This window comes from Gorilla gorilla, chromosome 7, assembly GCF_029281585.2.
Source record: "Gorilla gorilla gorilla isolate KB3781 chromosome 7, NHGRI_mGorGor1-v2.1_pri, whole genome shotgun sequence".
NCBI lineage: Eukaryota > Metazoa > Chordata > Mammalia > Primates > Hominidae > Gorilla > Gorilla gorilla.
Window position 1 is genome coordinate 148,763,374 of NC_073231.2, and position 12,277 is coordinate 148,775,650.

At 51.0% G+C, this 12,277-nt stretch overlaps 1 long non-coding RNA gene across 1 annotated transcript; it reads left to right on the forward strand.

The window, feature by feature from the left end:
* The first annotated feature begins 6,184 nt into the window (after nt 1-6,184).
* Nucleotides 6,185-7,881, forward strand: LOC129524262 (uncharacterized). Its single transcript, XR_008668022.1, has 3 exons — nt 6,185-6,297; nt 7,316-7,473; nt 7,574-7,881. It is a non-coding gene; the product is annotated as an uncharacterized lncRNA (long non-coding RNA).
* The last annotated feature ends 4,396 nt before the right edge of the window (nt 7,882-12,277 follow it).

The window sequence follows — 12,277 nt, forward strand, 5'->3', positions numbered from 1 at the left end:
CTGGGCAGCAAAGCAAGACTCCATCTCAAAATAAATAAATAATAAGATATTTTTAATTCCACTCACCCATCCCTTGCATCATTGCTGTCCTTCATTTCACATATACATAACTATGATCATCAAATACACTTTCTGGCTTTTATTTATTTATGTATTTTTATTATTTATTTATTTATTTATTTATTTATTTATTTTTGAGACAGAGTCTCACTCTGTCGCCCAGGCTAGAGTGCAATGGTGTGATCTCGGCTCACTGCAACCTCTGTCTCCCGGGTTCAAGCAATTCTCCTGCCTCAGCCTCCCAAGTAGCTGGGATTACAGGCATGTGCCACCACGCCCAGCTAATTTTTTTATTTTTAGTAGAGACGGGGTTTTACCATGTTGGCCAGGCTAGTCTCGAACTCCTGACCTCAGGTGATCTGCCCACCTCGGCCTCCCAAAGTGCTGGGATTACAGGTGTGGTGAGCCACCACGTCTGGCCTATTTTTGTTGTTGTTGTTTTGTTTTAGCAAACTCTTAGATCAATTAAGATTAAGAAAAAATAAAAGACTTTGTTTTCTCTTTACTGATTCCTTCTGAAATGCTCTTCCTTTCTTTATGTAGCTCAGGGTTGCTGACCTGTATCATTTTCTTTCTCTCTGCAGAACTTTTAAAAAACATTTCTGGCAAGTCCATTCTATTGGCAACGAATCCCCTCAATTTTTATTTACCTGAGAAAATATTTATGTTCACTTTTGAAGGATAATTTCACAGGATGCAGAATTCTAGGTTGATGTATTTTCTTTTTTATTCTAACACTTGAAATGTTTCCCTCCACTGTCTTCTTGCTTGCATGGTTTCTGAGGGTAAGTCACATATAATTCTTAGCTTTACTGCTATATAGATAAGGTGTCCCCCACCCAACCCCTGGTTTCTTTTTCATCTTTGATTTTTCCAAAGTTTGAGTATGATATGCTTAGGTGGAGACGTTTGTTTTGTTTTGTTTTCTGCTTGGTGTTCTCTGAGCTGCTTGAATCTGTGGTTTGGTGTCTGACATTAATCATTATTGATTCAAATGTTTCTTCTGTTCCTTTCTTTTTTCCTCCTTCCAATGTCCCCGTTATGTGTATGTTACACCAGCAGTAGTTGTTTCACAGTCCTCAGTATTCTGTTCCATTTTCTTCTTTTTGCCTTTCAGCTTCCAGTTTCCATTGACATATTCTCAAGCTCGGAGATTCTTTCCTCAGCTGTGTTCGGTCCACTAATAAGCCCATCTAAGGCACGCTTTGTTTCTGTCACAGTGTTTTTGATCTCCAGAATTTCTTTTTTCACTCATCCTTGAATTTTCATCTCAATGTCCACATTCCCCATCTGGTCTTGTGCGTTGTCTACTTTTCCATGAGGGTCCTTAGCATATTAATCACAGTTGTTTAAAATTCCCAGTTGATCATTCCAGGTCCCTGCCACATCTGAGCCTGCTTGTAATATTTACTCCATCACTTCAAACCTTGGCTTTTGCCTTTTAGTATGCTGTATCATTTTTTGTTAAGCCCCAGACATAATACACTGCATAAAAGAAACTGCTGCAAATAGGTGCCTTTGATGATGCAGAGGTAAGGTGTGCGGAGAGGGAAGTGTGTTGTGGTCCTGTGAGTAGGTCTGAGTCTTTCAGTGAGCCTGTGTCCCCAACCCATGAACATTACAAGGGCTTCTCAGTGTTTCCTTGACATAAATGAGACAGGTTGAGCAGTAAGGGCTGGGGCTGTGTGTGGCTCTTCTCACATGTGGCACGCTACACGGACTGGGGTTGGATGTCTCTCTTCTCTCCCAGATAGTTCAGCTCTGATAAAACCCAGCAGCTTAGGCTCTGGCAAGACAGTCTCTCTGAAAGGCCGGCCTTTTAAAGAACAGAATGCTCTGGTGTATTTCATAATGGCCATTCTTTTTCTCTTGCTGCCTGACATAGACGAGCTTTTCTGATATTTGCGGTGAGCACCTCGTAGAGCTCCTGGAGGTGAAACTCACATAAGTGAGTGCCCGGGTTCCTGACTGATCTCAGCTCTTACGCTTGTACACACTGAGCCCCAGAAGCTCTTCTGGGATTGCTCTGGATTTTTTTTCTTGTCACTGGCCCCCAAGAAGCCTGCCCTTGGTGAGTGGCAATTCTCCATTTTCACCTGTCTGACTCTCCAGTCTTGGGGGTGGCAGTTTGCTGTGTGGTCTCACTTCTCCTAGGAATCTAAGAAGAGTTGCTGATTTTGGGAAGTTTTTTCCTTTTTACTTGATGTTAGGATGAATTAACAGCTTCAAGTTCCTAGCATGCTTAACTGGACGCAAAGGTTGGACCTTGGATTACTCATCTCCCTGGAGCAAGGTCCCACACAGGAAGGAAGGGCAGAGGGCTGTACTTCCCGAATTACCCAATGGCATTGCACCTCCTCTTCCAGGCCCTATGCTGGGTGCAAGGAGCGGGAACAAGAGCCCGCAGGGGCCCTTCCCTGTGAAGGGCTCAGTCCTCTCGGGACAATTCTGTGAGTCCCCAGGGGCACAAGGTGGCGTGGAAGGAGATGAAAACATGTCCGAGGCTGGCTCTGGGCTCACCTCACTGGTCCTGCTAAGGAGCTGGGAATACCCAGGAGACCACGAGAGGCCGGGTGCTGGGAGCCACACCCAGGCTGGAAGACGAGCAGTGCTTGCCTGAGTCTGTCCTCATCCGGGCAGGGGCCCTGTGCCAGCGGCTCACATCCCCCTTTCCTGTCCTAAAACGTGTTGTCTGTAGTTCAGATTTATAGAGCCATGAGGGGCCTGTGACAACTGAGTAGAGGGCCTCTCTCAGGGTCCCCACTGTCCCATGAACTCCCTCCAGCAGCCACACGCCAGGCACCGAAACTTGCAGGCGGATCTGCGGTTTGGTGACGTGTTGTCTCACTGAAGCCTGCAGCAGTCCCAGGAAGGGAGCATTGCTGTCACTGTCCCCATTCCACAGGAGGAAACTGAGGTCCAGGGTGTGCGGTCCCCGGCCTCACGTCCCCCAGTGGATCTGAGGGACCGCAGAGCTCTCACTCCTCAGCACCCTTCAGATGTGCCCTCCAAGCCCTGAGCCCAGCAGCCCAGCCTGAGGCCGAGCAGCCCCGGCCCCAGGGAGACTACACCCCTCCTGCTGCTCCGCAGTGGCTTCTACACGCTGTGGCCTTTTCCAGTTTCAAGGACCAGAAAATCCCGAGATCTGCTCCGCTCAGCTCCTCTGACTCCAACCCTCTGATGTCAGAGCCTAGAGACTCCAGGGGGACCCGCCAAAGCCCCAGGGACCCTCAGCCTAGACCCCTGGGTAGGGGAACACGCCTGGTCGCTTGCCGTGCCAGGCCTGAGCTGCCCGCCCCTCCCTGCTGATGCTGCCCGCCAGGGCCCCCGCCTTCCCTTGGGAGGACAGATCAGTGGCACCTGGCACTGCCTGTCCACCCTCCCTTGGAAAGGCACTCACTCCAAGTCGAGGGGGGCGGCACCTGGCCATGGGGGAGGATGACAGGGTTCCTGATGCCCTGGGAATGGTGCCCTGGGGCACCCTGACGCAGGTCAGAGCCTGTACCGCCACACCAGCCAAGGCCAGAGTGGGGCTGGACTGCCCTGCGGTAGCTGTGGCCCGGGGCCAGCCTAGAGGAAGGGGCCCTTTCATACTCACGGCTCACACAGCTGCATGTCCCCAGGACTCCACGGGCCCAGGGAGGGTGTGCATCCCACCCTGCACAGCACTGCAGAGTCCCCAGGCAAAGCTCTCACAAGCAAGACAGTGTCTGTGTGGACCCCATCATCTCGCCTGTGTCCAGTGAAGTGAGACCAAGTTAGGAAACCTCTCAACTTGCACCATCCCACAGGCAGAAAGGGCCGACCGCGGTGGGAGACTTCCTGCCAAGTGGGCAATGCCGCCTGGCTGCAGGCACCATGTTGCCCAGAAAGCAGAGGGAGCAAGTGCGGCAGTCTGTCCCCTCTGTCCCCTCACTGGCAGTCACCCCTCCGCATTCTCGTCAGGGCTGCAGAGCTTGCAGGCTAACTTGGGGACCGCCGGTTGGCTCCTTTTCTCTGGGTTGTGCTCACAGGGACGTCCAGAGAACACCTTGTTGCATTTTGCTGGGACTGGAGCCAGGGTGTGGGGACATGAAGACGGCTTGCGTTTCAGCGGGTGGTTGCTCGGGGAACGTGTAGACTGTGGCCTCTGACTGCTGATTATGTTTTTAATACCCGAGTCAAGTCCTTCCAACTGCAGGAGGGGCCGTGGCGGGCACTGCAAGACTGAGTGGGGAATTCGCTGGGGGGCGAAGCTGAAGGGGAAGCCAAAGGCAGCCGCCAGTGCAGTCAGGGGAAGGGGCTTCCAGCCCGGGACACAGGAGGTCAGGCCTGGCCAGGAGTGGGTAGCAACGGGGCGTGAGGCCTGGGCTGGGGGGAGTGAGATGAGGTGCTGGGAGGGTTTTCACAGGGGAGGGCAAAGACCCATTTGTTGTTTTTCATTTTACTTTAATCAGTTCCCACTCCCCATTCTTCCTCGGGAATCTCAAAGACCTCGGCCCCTCAGCAGCTGTGATGTGCTGTGTGTCCCCGTGTGCCTCCCGCTGTCATGTCAGAGCTGGCCTTGGGCAGGCTGATGCCATCGGGCTTCCCAGCACGTCCTTGGAGTGGTGGTGCAATCTGCCCGGGCACGCTGGACAGTCCTCCTGCCTGTTCCTGCCTGTGGGCACCCTCCCCTCTCCCATCAGCTGGGTCTGTTCTCATCTGTTCTGGAGGTTTCTGAACCTCTGGCCATGAGCCAGCATTTCCCATCCCTCCTCAGCCCACCCACAAGGAGGCTGGGGCCCCAGAGGACCCCAGAAGGCCCCTCCCATCCAGAGGACAATGTGGGTGCAGCTGAGGTGTGGAGGTGCCAGAACCAGCACCCTGGACTTGCTCTAGACTCTGCGGCTTTCCAGATGCCCTGACCTTGAAACCTGGAAGCAAATCCCAGAACTCACTTCCTGCAGAGCCTGTCACGTCGCCGTGCTGACGCAGTGAAGAGGTGCAGGTCCCAAGGGCCCTCCCCACCTCACCTCCGGGCCCCTCTCCCTGCCCATAGGTCTGGCCGCACCCCTCTGGAGTCTGCCTCCTGGGGAGGAAATGGTCTGACAAGGCTGACCCGGAACGTTTTCCTTTAACTCAGCTGTAGAGTGAGGGCCCAGCCAAGCCCCAGAGGCAGCTGAGAGGGGCAGGCAGAGGGCACCCTGGTGGTCCAGGAACCCCCACCCTGATGTTCTTCCCTGGTGGGGTGTGCCAGAGCCGCCTGGAGAAGATCCTGGGGCTGCGGTCACAGGCCAAGGCCAGAGCAACTGTCTTTGAATAGGCTGGACACCCCCAAGGTGCACTGTGGAGGAAGAGGGGCTCCCTCTCCGGGGACAGACCAGGCCCCCACTTTCAGGGACTCCTGTGAACCAGGCTGGGCCAGCCCTCAGGCCTGCAGCAGAACTTTCCACCTCCCCTGGGTCTGTGGGTCCTGCTCATTCCAATCCTTTCTGGCCCCACACCCAGTGTCCAAGTCTGCACCCCATGATATTTTGAAAAGTTCTCAGGTTCCTCTCCCAGTTCTGAGAAGCAACTCAAACCTCAGCCCTGACCCAGCACCCTCCATCCGCCTGCCCCGGGCTGAGTTCCAGTGGCCCTGGGCCAGAAGCCTGTGTGCCCAGCAGTCTCTGGAGCAGCGGGGCTGTCCACCTGCAGCTGTGTCTCCTGATCCCAGCCAAGAGGACCGTGAGTGTTAGGGCTGGTGCAGAAAGCAGCAGCCCCTCATCTGTAGCCTTGGACATAACATCTCCTTTCCTGCAGTGGTTTTACTCTTGGGCCATGGCATTAGTGACAGTGGTGTCACAAACGCAAACAGAAAAATGCAACACAAACAGAACAATGGGTGAGCGCGGTGGCTCACACCTGTAATCCCAGCAATTTGGGAGGCTGAGGCAGAAGATCACTTGAAGCAGAGAATTCCAGACCAGTCTGGGCAACACAACAAGGCCCCATCACTATCAAAAATTAAAAATTAGCCTGGCGCGGTGGTGGCACCTATAGTCCCAGCTACTAGGGCAGCTGAGGTGAGAGGAACACTTGAGCCCAGGAGTTCGAGGCTGCAGTGAGCTGTGATCACCACTGCACTCCAGCCTGGGTGACAGAGTAAGACCCTGTCTCAAATCAAAAACCAATACACAGAAGAAAAATGAAAGAAACTGAAAATGGAGGAAACAGCAACCAAAACGCCTGTTGACTGGAGAATGTTTGTGCCCATGTGGTCCAGGCACATGCGAGGTGAGTTTTTGCCACTGTGGAGATGAATTCTTTCAGGTTCACATGAAGATGAGGGTGATCAACAGTGCAGGGACTCACAGTGCAGCCTTGAAGGGAAGGAGGGAATGTCGGGAGATTGTGTCCCACGTGGTTCACATGCATTCAGTGAACCGCTTACAAAAGCAGCAAAGGCCAGAGAGAGCGCGAGATTGGGTGTGGGTGCCTGTGCTGGGGAGGTGGGAAGGTTGGTCTCTGTGAACATGGGGGAGCGGGGACTTACTGCCCGTGTGGCGGGGCTTGGGTTGGGTGGAGTGTTTGTGACGTCTCAAAGATAGGGCCTAGGAAAAGGCAGCAGGATGCCAAGTCTGGAGGCCCCGGATCAGTGGTGTGGCACAGGGACGTGTGGACAACCTGGTTGGTCCAACAGACTTAGTCCCAGCAGTGCTGATCAATGGGCATGGGCCTCCCCCATCTCCACCGTGTGGGGCAGCAGATGAGAGGGTGCTTGCCACCTTGTCAATGGCTGTGAGGACCAAGAGGGAGATACAGCAGAGCTCAGAGCAGACAAGCAAAGGAAACATCAAATGCCGAGGGGATCTGAAGACTTCCTGCTGCATCTGCAAGGAGTCAGGACTGTGGGTGCTGCCCCAGAGGCTGCTGGGGAGCACGGAGACTCCTCGGGGAGCACGTTGTGCACCTGCAGCCGTCTTCCCCGCTGGGCCATGCAGGTGGCCTGGCACACCCCACAGAGGGCGACTTGGGATCCTTCTTCAGTCCGTGCTCTGAAGGAGCAAATGCGTGACTGTCCCTGACCACAAGCAGCCCTCGCACACAGACCCCACCTGCCTCAGCACCCTGCGGCCCTCTCCGCTGGATTCCTGGACGCCATGGAGATGGTAGGAGCTGGTGCAGGAGCTGCAGCCGTCCTCCCTCCTCTGTGCCTTTGCTGTCCCTGATTCACCCCCAGGGCCCTTCCTGCCCCTGCTGAGTCTGCACCTCAGCCACTTCGCCTCCACCCAGTTCCTTGTCCTCCACCCAGACTGCTGACCTCCGCCCAGCCCGTTGTCCTCCACCCAGCCCGTCATCCTCTGCCCAGCCCGTCGTCCTCCAACCAGCCCACCGTCCTCCGCTTTCAGAAACACACAGCTCACTGCCTCAAGCTTGGGCTGGCATCAGGCTGGCAGCCAGCAGTGGGAGGTGTGTATGCTTTGTGTATGTGAGTGTGCAGCGTGTGGTGTGTCTCTTCCTCCTCCTGTGTCTCTCCTTTTGCATTCTAGCTTGCCAATCACTTTGAGAGGGGTCAGCATGTGAAGAGACATCAAAGATTTCACTGCTCGAACCCATGTCAGGAGCTGAATGACCACGCCCCAAGCCAGTCAAGTGTTTAGAACGGAGCCATAGTCTGATGGGTGTTTCTGTGGAGGCCTCTCCTGCAGTTCTCTTGAACCTGGCCTGTTGTGTCTCTATTCCACCTGGTCCCTTGAGAATCCTCCAGAAGCCAGATGACTCCTGCGTCCGTCTCCTTCTGTGCTCCAGTCCCCCTCCCTGAGGGCAGCCTATTGACCAGGTTGCAAGAAGAACCCAGGCTGACTTTCTCTCCATGGGGCCCTCATCTGATCCACTGAAAATACTCACGTATCTCCAGTGCCAGCTGCAGAGGCACAGTTGTTTCCTTTCGGTCAATATTTGCCTGGAGGTTTTTTTTTTCATTCTGTGACTCAACCTTTCTGTAAGTTGTGTTTTAGATATTTCTTATTTAAACATCCTATAGAGATATTTTGTTGTTGTTAGTGTTGTTCTATTTAGTTTGACAATCTTTGTCTTTTAACTCTCAAAGTCCGTCCATTTAGCATTTATTACGATAACTAATGTATGTGGATTATGTTCACTTTATTTTCTGCATTTGGTTTATCCCAAGTTATCCATTTTTAAGTTCCCTCTTTTTCTCTCCTACTTCGGAAGACATATTCTCCATTTCTATTATTTTCATGGTTACCTTAGACATTTTAAAGTGAATTTTGTTAGCCAGGCATGGTGGCACATGCCTGTAGTCCCAGCTACTCAGGAGGCTGAGGCGGGAGGATCTCTTGAGCCCAGGAGCTTAAGGCTGCGGTGAGCTATGATCGCCACAACCCTCCAGGCTGGGTGACAGAGCAAGACCCTGTCTCAAAAATAAATAAATATATAAAGTAAATTTTGTAACTTAAAGTACAATATTACTATTCAGTATCTTCCCATAAAAAACAAACAAACATAGAAACTTTAGAGCTTTTTAACTCTGGTCACCCTCTTTTGACTGTTATGCTGTTATTGGCCAATATTAAAGTTCTCTTTTGTTTTTTTAACAACATAAACTGGATGCTATCATTGTGATCAGAGTTCACGTTTGCCTCCTTTTAGTCACGTGTTTTCTTTGCTCAGATTCATCTCTACACTGGAAGATTTTGGGCTAGGTGAATTCCATTCTTTCTGGAGGTCATTCTTTAAAACGTCTTTGGAAAAGCTTCTGTTGGAGAGATCTCTTTCAGGTGTCTAGGTCTAAAAATGTCTTATTTTAATCTAAATCTTCAAAGAGAGTTGTGTTGAGTGTTTGTTTCCAGGTAGGCAGTGCTTGTATTTCAGCATTTTGAGGATGTTAGATGCGGCAGGCGATGTTCACTGCCCTTCCACACACGTTCTGTTCTTCCCTGGCAGGTGAACGGGTCCGTTCCCAGCCTGCCTTGTAGTCTGTGCTCCCCTGTGTCTGAGTTTGGCCAGTGGAATGGGGGAGAAGACACATGTGCCTCCCCTGGCCTGGCCCTACCCCATCTCGGCCTGGCAGCCTCAGATACCACGTGTCGGAACGACGGGTGGAAGGAGGGTGACCTGATTAGGAATTCTCACTTCCGAGTGTCTGTGAGAGGGACTTCTTTCCCGTTGGAGCCATTGTGCACATGTTTTTTGTTGCAGCGGTGGCTGTATGCCAACCCCTTGGCCACTGTCTCTGGCTTCCGCAGCTGGCGTTGGAACGCCGGCCATCACGCTGCCATCCCAGGGTGTGGGATGCCCTGGAGGCTACAGGGAGAGCTTTGTTATTGAGATCCCTTCGGAGTCTGTGGAAGAGTTCCTTTTCCCTCACCCTGCTGGGAATTCTCTGTGCCTCTGACTCTTAGTGTTTCATCAGCTCTTTTAAAATTCCTCCAGGACAGTCTGGTAGTTTATTTTGATTGTTCGTTAGTCACACACCTTACGCCTTCTCACTTCTTTAAATGTAGAGATACTATTGGCTTCAAAAGACTGGAAATCAGGAACCCTGGACCTGGTCTTCATGCAGGTGGGCCTGGCTTGCAGCTGTGTATTCCCTTCTGAGCCTTGCTGTTTGCTTTTCTGGTTTTCCAGAAACTGTCACTTGCCCAGGGCCACTTTTTGTGTTAAAGGCTCGGCTTGGGGTTCATCAAAGGTGGGGTGACCTAAATCCTAAACCAATTTGAGGGCCTCCATCCTGATCCATAGGAGGGGACATTTCTCACTCCTCATTCCCAGGGTTAAAGAGCCAAGCTTCCTTCTCATCTCCCATGCTGTTAGATAGATATTTCTGGACCACATTTTCACTGGAGTTGTAGTCTTGAAAGTTAAGGCTTTATGTGGGGGTTTCAACTCGTTTCTTTCTTTTTTTTTTTTTTTAGAGACAGAGTCTTGCTCTGTTGCCCAGGCTGGAGTGCAGTGGCACTATCTCAGCTCACTGCAGCCTCCGCCTCCCAAGTTCAAGCCATTCTCCTGCCTCAGCCTCCCAAATAGCTGGGACTACAGGCGTGTGCCACCATGCCCAGCTAATTTCTTTTCTTTTCTTTTCTTTTTTTTCTTTGTATTTTTAGTAGAGACGGGGTTTTACCGTGTTACCCAGGATGGTCTCCATCTCCTGACCTTGTAATCCATCCACCTCAGCCTCCCAAAGTGCTGGGATTACAGGCGTGAACCACAGTGCCCAGCCATTCAATTCCAATTTCTAACTTTGCTTGTATCCTAACCCTCACCTCCTTTCCTCCTTAGAACTCAAGCCATCTTTTCATCAAGGTGATGAAAGCGGTTGCTGCATGCACCCCCACTCCCAGGTGATGGCTGTGTTGGCTTCTGTACTGACTGGTTGTCGATCATAATCCCAGAAGACACAACTCCAAATGCCATAATCCCAAATGTTGAAATCCCAAAAGATCAAAATCTCAAAAATACAATTCTGGAAAAAAATTGTAATTATTTTAAAGATATTTATTCACATTTTTAAGGGGGACTTGTTTGAGAAACACATAGAAACATGGCAGAACACTTCCTCAGCCACTTTACGCAATAAAACAGGCAATAAGAACTTCCATATTTTTGCAATCATAAATACTCAGGCCATCACCTGGGAGTGGGAGTGCGTGGGGCAACTTGTAGGAGCCTGGTCACAGCTCGTTCCCAGTCTATCATCATGGTTTGGGGATTCCATCGAAATCTATTCTCTTCTGCACAGTCCACCAAATCTTCAAACAAGCATTCATAAAGTGCTTCACTTTTTCCTGTCATTGAAACACAAATGAGGAGATAAAGTTCTAGAATTTTCAGATCCAACAGGGACTTGAATTGCATATAGTTGAAAGAAAACAGTGGGAACAGTTTTAAAAGTGCCGTCTTTAGTCGAAGTGAAGCATGTGCTAGTTTTTCTGTCAGATTTAGTGGTAAATATAAGAAGTCTATCCTCTCCAACAGTCAAATCCCTAATCAATAATCTCTCACCATGCAGTGTGTTTGTGTCACTGGAGGAAGCCCAGTGGCAAAGAGCAAACCTCCTTGGTTCCGAAGCTCGCTGAGCTTGTCGAACTCGCTTTATTCTCTGATGAAGGGCGTTTTTGTTTTGTTTTGTTTTTGAGACACAGTCTCACTCTGTCACCCAGGCTGGAGTGCAGTGGCACTATCTTGGCTCACCGCAACCTCCGCCTCCCAGGTTCAAGCAATTCTTCTGCCTCAGGCTCCTGAGTAGCTGGGACTACAGGCACCTGCCACCATGCCCAGCTAATTACTTGTATTTTTAGTAGAGACGGGGTTTCACCGTGTTAACCAGGATGGTCTCCATCTCCTGACCTCGTGATCCACCAGCCTTGGCCTCCCAAAGTGCTGGGATTACAGGCGTGAGCCACCGCGCCCGGCCCAAGGGCATTTTTTGAAGGCAAGCCTGGTGCTGTGTGTGAAGGGGCAGAAGTCAGGCCTGAATGGATAATGTGACTTGGGAGATTTCTTGCATTTTTCACCTGAGTTTTCACTTCCATTGTCTTCAAAACACTCGCTGCACTTGTATCTGCAGAGTGGTGGTGGTCTATGACTTTTGCAGGTATATGCTGTCTATTTGAAGGTCTTATTATCGTTTGTTGCAATTAAGCAATTTTCTGCTTAATTGCAGTGCCAATAATAATTAGCTTTTAAACTTTTGTCTTCCACCATTAAGTAGCTTAATACACTTATTGCAGCCTTTTTGCAAAGGAACGATTCCACAGATCTCTTCCATTGTGTTGTAAGAAATACAGTAAGAAGGAACAGTATTCAACTTCCACAATACAAAGTCTGTATTAGTCAGGGTTCTCCAAAGAGACGGAACCAATAAGTTCTGGGTATGGATATATGAGAGGGGTTTATTAGGGGAACTGGTTCACATGATTACAGAGGCTGAGAAGTCGCATGGCAGGCTGTCTGCAAGCTGGAGACTGTGGGAAGCCAGTAGTGTGGCTCAAGCTGAAAACCTCAGGACCCGTTGCTGGATGGGAGGGGACAGGTGTAACTCTCACTACAAAGTTGAAAACCTGAGAAGCCAGGGGCCACTGGTGTAAAAGTCCTGGACTCCAAAGGCTGGAGAGCCTGGAGTTCTGTGTTCAAGGCAGCAGAAGAGGTCTGTCCCAGCCCTCAGGGAGACAATTCACCTTCTGTATCTGTTCTCTCCAGGGCATCCGTGGATTAGCCGGTGCCCACCAACATTGCGGCAGATCCTCCCCAT